The sequence below is a fragment of the Mauremys mutica genome, chromosome 8 (assembly GCF_020497125.1).
Source record: "Mauremys mutica isolate MM-2020 ecotype Southern chromosome 8, ASM2049712v1, whole genome shotgun sequence".
Taxonomy (NCBI): Eukaryota; Metazoa; Chordata; order Testudines; family Geoemydidae; genus Mauremys; species Mauremys mutica.
The window spans coordinates 64,535,341-64,543,954 of record NC_059079.1 but is presented as its reverse complement, the minus strand read 5'-3'; the positions used below and the strand labels follow the sequence as shown (position 1 = coordinate 64,543,954).

The 8,614-nt window shown below is 46.3% G+C and overlaps 1 pseudogene; it reads left to right on the top strand.

The window, feature by feature from the left end:
- Nucleotides 1-216: 216 nt before the first annotated feature.
- Nucleotides 217-3,215, top strand: LOC123376315 (annotated as a pseudogene).
- Nucleotides 3,216-8,614: the final 5,399 nt, after the last annotated feature.

Here is an 8,614-nt window from a genome sequence, read left to right as displayed (position 1 = left end):
TCCAACCCAATCTGATGGGGTTTGGGAAAACATTTTTGCTATGAACAGGTACATTCATAATTATCCCACCCTGGGGTTTTTTGCACCTTTCTCTAAAGCATCTGGCACTCACCACTGACAAAGACAGGAACACCGGGCAAAAGCGATCACTAATCTGATCTGGTATGGTGGCTCCCACGTTCCTATAGTGGGCCTGAGTCTCCATTGTCTTTCACCATGTTACCAAAGCGGAGGCAGTATGCTATCACCAGTGGAAGTCAGCAGACAGTGAGCTCTGGTGGGTTTCCCACTCACTTTGCACAGGTGTTTATGATTACACCAGCGGGAAGGCAGGAGAGAATCAGACTGTGTAGATCAGTGTTTTTCAAACTTTTTTTCTGGTGACCCAGTTGCAGAAAATTGTTGATGTGCACGATCCAATGGGGCTGGGTATGAGGGGTTTGGGTTGTGGGAGGGGCTCAGGGCTGGGGCAGAGGGTCGGGGTTCAAGGGTGAGGGCTGCGGGATGGGGCCGGGAATGAGGGGTTCAGGGTGTGGGAGGGGGCTCTGGGCTGGAGGGTGCAGGTTATGGGGTGGGGCTGGGGATGAGGGGTTTGGAGTGCAGGAGGGGGCTCTGGGTTTAGAGGGAACTCAGGGCTGGAGCAGGGGGCTGGGGTGCAGGAAGAGGTCAGGACTCTGGGCTGGGGGTGCAGGCTCTGGGGTAGGGTCAGGGATGAGGGGGTTGGGGTGCTCGAAGTGGATCTGGGTTTGAGGGGGGGCTCAGGGCTGGGGCAGGGGATTGGGACACAGGGTTGGGGCACGAGCTGACCTCTGGTGGCTCCCAGTCAGTGGCGCAGCCAGAGTGCAGAGGCAGGCTTCCCACCTGTCCTGGCATCGCGGACCACGCTGTGCCCCAGAAGTGGCCAGCAGCAGGTCCAGCTCCTAGGTGGAGGCACTCAAGTGGCTCTGAATGGCTCTAACCCACAGGCACCGCGCCCCCCCAGCTCACTTTGGCTGTGTCCCAGCCAACGGGAGTGGAGAGCTGGTGCTCAGGGCAGGGGCAGCGCTCAGAGCCCTGTGGCACCCCCTGCTAGGAGCTGGACCTGCTGCTGGCTGCTTCCGGGGCACAGTGCAGTGTTGGAACAGGTAGGGACTAGCCTACCTTAGCCACGTAGCACCACCAACGGGACTTTTAACAGCCCAATCGGCAGTGTTGACCAGAGCTGCCACGACCCAGTGCCTTACATTCCGTGACCCAGTACTGGATCGTGACCCACAGTTTGAAAACCACTGGTGTAGATCATGCCATGGCTTCTGCCAATATCTTTAAGTGGGAGGGTTGCCTTAATAAGAGATGTTACCACTGATTATTTGGAAGCCTGTCTAGCAGTGGTTGGCAACCTGCGGCCCGCGGGCCACACACAGTGGGCCATGAGACAGTTTGTTTACATTGACCGTCTGCAGCTCCCAGTGGCCGCACTTCGCCGGAAGTGGTGCTGGATACAGAGTTGGGAGAAGAGATTCTTCTGCCTGGGAACCTGGGGTTGCTTCTGGATGTTCTCTCATGAGAGGGCACATTGCAGGAGTGTCCTATTAGGCTGCCTGGGGAGACGGGGCAGAATTTGGAAAGCAGCAGCAGTGCTAGAAGATCCTCAGCGGGGAAGTGCTCGAGTTGGCCGTTCCTGTCGAAAGCATCGCCTCACGCTGGAGAGACCCGTGAATATTTGTTATGTCTCTGTACGGCCCCTCGCACAATGTGGGGCCTGGTGCATGACAAGTTCCTAGATGTAGGGTGAAATAAATCTTCCTTTTTGAGATCATCATCATCATCTGTTTAACAAGAGAAATAGAGGAACGGCAGACCCAGCCCTTACTGCAGCCAGCGAGTTACTATCCCTGCAACATTACCATCCACTGCCCCTAGAAACAATGTACTCTAAAGTTCCCACGTTTCAGCCCCTGCTATTAAATCCACATTTGTGGTGTACAGCAGTCAGCACACCATTGTGTTGTGTCCGTTGTAAACTTGATTTTAGGGCTTTTCAAGACATTCCCAGAGTGTTATATATATATTAGGACATACCCAGGGGACCTCTGTGTTGGCTTAATGTCTTGGGGTTTTTCTTCCTTCTTCAAGTAGGAGAATGGGCTAGATTGCTTAAGCCATCCCTGTGAATATAATAAACCTATTTCTTATATTGCGCTTTTCATCAGTAGATCTCAAAACGCTGTACATTCTTTATTGTATTAAGCATATCACATTTTTTATACTTCTCAGGTGCCAAACAAGTAGGAAACCCCCTATTTTAAAAACAAACAAACTCTTCTGTGGGATTGAATGTGAGATGCTGAAGGCTTCTGGATTGAGAATTGTGTGTGAAGGGCTGGCTTTGGGCTTGTTCTCATTGGCCAGCTAATTGTGAATAGGTAGACAGGTGTGTAGAATGATAATTACCCTATGAGTTACAGCTGCGGCTGTGTGGGTTTAATTAACTAATTAGCAATTGTGATTGCTTATCATGTTGTATATAAGAGCATGCTGGGAATGAATAAAGATGGATGCATACACACACACTCTCTCTCTCTGCTTGGACTTCGTTCCTGCTCTTGTGATGCAACAAATGGTGACCCCGATGTGATACAGACTTACAGTGCAGTGAACTAGTCAGAACAAGCTGGATCATCATTGAAACAAAACACAGTGAGAGAAGTACAGCTGTGGATGCTTCTCTTTTGAAGGAAATCATCAAAAATGAATTTAAGGAGCGTTACTAGCTGAATCCAGAGTATATAACTGATGTTGTGTATGAAAAACCTTATATCACTATTGAACTGAAACAAAATGTTTCCCAGAAGTCTGCCAAGAGTGTGGATATATCTGACGTGGCTTACTACTTTGAAAAAGATGTCAAAGGTGACTCACACTACAGATAAACATCAGTGAAGAACCTCTAAAATTTGATCAAGCTCTAATCTATTATGTTGATGAAAAGCCCCCAGAGTTTTCCATGAAACGTCTGACTGCTGGTGTTATTGCAGTCATTGTAGTGGTGGTACTAGCAATTGTTGCTGGAATTATTGTACTGGTTATCACTAGGAGAAGGAGAGGAAAGTATGAGAAGGCTGAGGCAAAGGAAATGAATGAAATGCAAAGAGAACTAAACTCATAACTGAAGTCACTAGAAGACAAATCGTGAACTATCAAGAAGGCAAACAGAACTAAAACAAGATAAGTACTAGTACCACTGTTGCCAATCTTGAATGAAGATAGTGTTGGTGGCCTGAATTGATAAAAAGAAAAAGAGGGACGCGCCTGAAGTCCCAGCGTCGAGCGGCCGGGAAAAAAAAAAAAAAAAAAAAAAGGCGCACGGCTTTCACAAGCGAGCAGCTGCTGGAGCTGGAGAAGGAATACCACTGCAAGAAGTACCTGAGCCTGACGGAGCACTCGCAGATCGCTCACGCCCTCAAGCTCAGCGAGGTACAGGTCAAGATCTGGTTCCAGAACCGCCGCGCCAAGTGGGAACGCATCAAAGCTGGGAGCTGCACGGCGTCCGAGCGAGCAGCTGAGAGCTGCAGGGCGTCCGAGAGAGGAGGCGTGCCTGACAAGCGGCTGGGAGCCGCAGGGAATCCGAACGAGCGGCTGGGAAGCCGCGGGGCGTCCGAAGAAAGGAGGCGTACCTGACAAGTGGCTGGGAGCCGCAGGGTGTTCGAGCGAGCGGCTGGGAGCCGCAGGGCATCTGACAAGGGAGGCACACTCGAACCAAGAAGTGAGCAGCTAATATGGGAACTGCTGCGTCAGCAGATTTGATACGCATCACGGAGCGGTGGGGAGAAAAGTTCCCCTCTGATGCGTTATCCCGCCTGTTGCGGTGGGGACGAAGAGGGGGACTTTCCGTTCAATCAAGTAATAATACTGTTTGGGAGCGGTTGGGCTGTGAGCTCTGGAAATCGGTGGCTCAGGGCGATAAGGAGGTTTTCTCCCTGAGTCCAGTATGGCTCACCGCGCAGAGACGATTGGAGGAGTTTGAGGATGAGAGAAGACAACTTCAGAAAATGGCTGATTTTGCAGTAACACTGGAGCGAGAACTGGAACAGGTTAAATTGATTCTGCATCAGCGAGATCTACAGTTTGAATCTTTACAGCAAGAGCATCTAGTGCTCATGAAGCAGCTCACCTTAACCCAAGAATCATTGCACACCAAAGAGCAGTCCCTAAATGACCTACAGACTCAATATGATGAGCTGGTGGCCAGGTTAGAGGAATTCCAGGGTGATGTTATTTCTAAGGATGACACGATCCAATATTTGCAGAATGAGAAGATTGTCCTAGAGGTAGCTCTGCAGGCAGCAAAAGCAAGCAAAGAAGAACTTGATGAAGGAGCAAACTTCTTAGGTGAAAGTACTGAGGCAGTATCAGAAATCTTGGCACAATTGAGCCAGATGGAAAATCTGCAACAGGAAAGTGCCAGCCTGAAGAAACAGACCCAAAAAGTAAAGGAGCAGTTCTTACAGCAAAAGTTAATGGTGGAAGCTTATCAAAGAGGTGCAAGTTCACAGGACCAGCTGATTAGTGAATTGAAATCTACAAAGAAGCGACTGGATTTGGAAGTGAAAGAATTAAAACGGGAGTTACTGAAACTTCGAAGTGAAAAGCAGTCCATTGATGTTGAATGCTCAAGACTTCAGAAGGAAGTATCCCAGGTTCACCAGCAGATAGTGGAGTTAGAAAGCCACCTCCAGTCAGTGCAAAAAGAACAGGATGCACAAATCGCTGATGGAGGAAATAACCAGGCTTCCCATGAACGGATTCAAGCTTTGGAGATAGAGCTGCAGGCTGTTAGCCACAGTAAGATGATGTCGGAGAAAGAGCTGCAAGAAATAATTTCACTCACCAGCCAGGAGCTTCGAGAATCTAGAGGTTTCAGGAGAAAGATAAAACGTTTGGAAGAAATAAACAAGAAATTGGCCCTCGAACTAGAACATGAACGGGGGAAGCTCACTGGTTTTGGTCAGTCTAACATTGCTTTGCGAGAGCACAGCAACATCCCCGAAACAGTACTAGCAGAGAGAGAGGCAGACCTGGTGCAGCTGAATCTCCGGGTTCAAGCAGTCCTAAATATTCAAGCTTTACAGACTGCCTTAGAAAGAGAAAAGTCAAAAGTTAATAACCTTCAAAAGCAGGTTGCGGCAGCCAAAGTAGATGCAGCACATAACCGTCGTCATTATAGAGCTGCTGTTCTTGAGCTGAGTGAAATTAAGAAGGAGCTACAAGCCAAAGAACTGCTTGTCCAAACCCTTCAGGCTGAAGTAGACAAACTACATGCTATTATTGAATGTGCTCATGCCTCTTTTAAGGCGCTCCTTTTAAGACAAAAAGGGGGGATTTGCAGTGAGCGGGCAGACGCCTTGGATAAGACGCCTGCCGCTCGGTTGCTGCAAGCTCTTTACGTGCTTAATTGGTTACATCTTGGTAAAAACAGCCAGGTGCCCCCCGCGATTAAACATGTCAGCGGGATGACTGGGGAAGAGCAGGGTGCGGCCCCCCGACCCTCGGTCAAATGGTTTGATTATCAGCAGCAAATATGGAAAGGACCAGTTGACTTGCTAACGTGGGGCAGGGGTTATGTGTGTGTTGCCACTGATGCGGGTCCCAGGTGGATGCCAGCGAGGTGGGTCCGGCCTTGGTTGCGTCCTCCGGAGTGACGGCAGGCAGATGCGGAGGAGCCTCACGAGACGCGCTCAGATGTCGCGAAACCAGAGCCCCCGGAGGAGAGCTGTTTGTTAGCTCTGCCAGGACTTTTTCTGTCTGATCCTCCATGAATGAATTACTCACTTGAGATGATTTTTTATGTTTGAAAGAAAATCTGTGTGGTACCATGCAATTATTATTTAGAACTAAGATTTATGTTTTATGTTCCTTGTTATGTTTTGTGTTGTCTGTTTTCTGGCCAGAATTGTTGTTGTATTGTCATGTGGTTTGATGTTTTTTTCTTAAGACCCCCCACCACCCTCAGTGTCAGTTTGATCACCTGACAGCTGAGGGATGATTCAAAAAAAAAAAAAAAAAAAAAAAGGGGGGGGGGTCCTGCAGAGGTTACATCATTTGTTTATTGTGTTTTGTTTTGTTCGTTTGATGTTTTTGAAATTATATGTTAAGGATTGAATGGTCATATAGGTTGATCTTATAAAGTTTTAATTTTTGTTTATGATAGGTTATAATGTTATGCTGTTATGAGTTGCAAATGTTTTATGAATAACATAATATTTGATTAAGATAGATTGTGGTGTTATGCTGTTATAAGTTGAAAATGTTTGGTGAATGTTTTTATCTTGTTTTCCTTTTTCCTTTTCTTTTGATTGTAAATAAAGGGGGGAGATGTGGGATTGAATGTGAGATGCTGAAGGCTTCTGGATTGAGAATTGTGTGTGAAGGGCTGGCTTTGGGCTTGTTCTCATTGGCCAGCTAATTGTGAATAGGTAGACAGGTGTGTAGAATGATAATTACCCTATGAGTTACAGCTGCGGCTGTGTGGGTTTAATTAACTAATTAGCAATTGTGATTGCTTATCATGTTGTATATAAGAGCATGCTGGGAATGAATAAAGATGGATGCATACACACACACTCTCTCTCTCTGCTTGGACTTCGTTCCTGCTCTTGTGATGCAACACTCTTCCATGTCTCCTTTCTCCACCATGATCAAGCAAACTACGGCACCAATCCAAGTTTAAATAACCTGTCTTCACCAGTGTCTTTGCACTTTGGATTTCTTCAGGGCTGCTGTGTCTTATTTATTCATAATCACATGGTTTATGTATATGTGACTGGGGCCAAACATGCAGAATATCTTTTCCCAGGCACTCCCCATATATACCCTGCCTACTCATTGTGGCCAAAAAGAGGCTGACTCAGCTGAGCAAATGAATTCCAGCTGTATTTCTGATTTTATCCCATCCCCTTAAGGTCTGTTCCATTGTGGTTCTTGAAAATTTACTGATGGGGTGAAAGGTCTAATGGTTTTTCTTTAGTTTCACTGGCACTATATTTGGATCTCTCATTCTAACCCCTCCTTGGACAAGTAGATCTCATTTCTATCCAGAAGCAGGAAGGATCTTGCTTTGCCATTCTCTGATAGCTGTTTACTCATATGCTTCATGCATTTTCTCCTCTTGAAAAGGGGAGAGGCAGCCCTGCTTTATGCCTTGTTGGCATTTTGCAGGCAAGCATTTACTTGCTTCACTGGAAAACATTTTTTTAAGTAAAGAGAAGCAATGCAATGTCATCTCCTCCCAGACTGTTATGGGATGATGGGCCATGGTTACCACTTCTAGCTATCGGGTCACTGGTACTAGGTTGCTGGCTGACACACCAAAGGGAGGAAAATGGCTTTAACCCGGACAAGTGCATTTACTTCAGTGACCGTACAGAGGGGAATGCATATAGTCCAATGACATGCACTCAGCTTGCGAGTCTCATGACACTGCACACTGCAGGGAAATAATACAAGTTGGCAAAGTACTAAGAAAGACTGAGCCATGGCCAAAGTGGGAGTGAGGCAAACAGCGGTCGGGAGGACAAGAAGCGACAGTGAAGCACAGATAAGCCCATGTTTTTTGTAGCCTTGAGGCCATTGGCAGCACTATAGCTGGGAAAATAGAACAAAAACTTATGATTATTCACATGAACTTTTCAATAGGCCTTGTGTTGATAGTTTTGCTTTGCTGGGAAGGTAATGGAGGAGTTCCCCTATCAGTGCCCCCCTCTGCTTATCAGTGAAATATGTAGCAAAGGAGAAAGGTTTCAGGTAAGAAGACCTTTGCTGACACACTGTAGTATCTCTTGGATAGTAAACTCAGTGGCCAGATGTATCTCGGGTTTCAGGTGTATATCTCATACACAATGTGATGTTAATTGCTCACAATGATCTGTCGGAATCATGACCCATCGTGCAGATGGGTGAGTCACTAGAAAATAATGTCAAACCTATCCTCTAATGAGGTGACCACCATATTGCATGCCCAAAGGTTTTTCAACAGTAAGTTACCAATATTCAGAGACCTCTTCTTTCAGGTGGACAGAGTGTCATAAACATACAGCTAAGGGTAGCATAAAATCCCTCCTTACCTGTAAAGGGTTAAGAAGCTCAGATCCCCTGATTGGCAACTGACCAGAAGGACCAATGGGGAAAGAAGATACTTTCAAATCTGGGGGAGGGGGGAAGGCTTTGTTTTGTGCTGTGTGGGTGTTCTCTCTGGAGACAAAGGGAGAGACCAAGCAAGTAATCCAGCTCCCACTGAAATGATACATCTAATATTACAGAAATAGTAAGTAATAGCAAGGAAATGCATTAGAATATCTTTTGTTTTAGCTTGTGAATTTTCCCTGTGCTAAGAGGAAGGTTTATTCCTGTTTTTTTCTGTAACTTTAAAGTATTGCCTAGAGGGGAAATCCTCTGTGTTTTGAATCTTTTGTTACCTGTAAAGTTATCTTCCATCCTGATTTTACAGAGGTGATTCGTTTATCTTTAAATAAATTCTTCTTTTAAGAATCTGATTGATTTTTCATTGTTCTTAAGATCCAAGGGTTTGGGTCTATGTTCACCTGTATCAATTGGTGAGGATATTATTCTCAAGCCT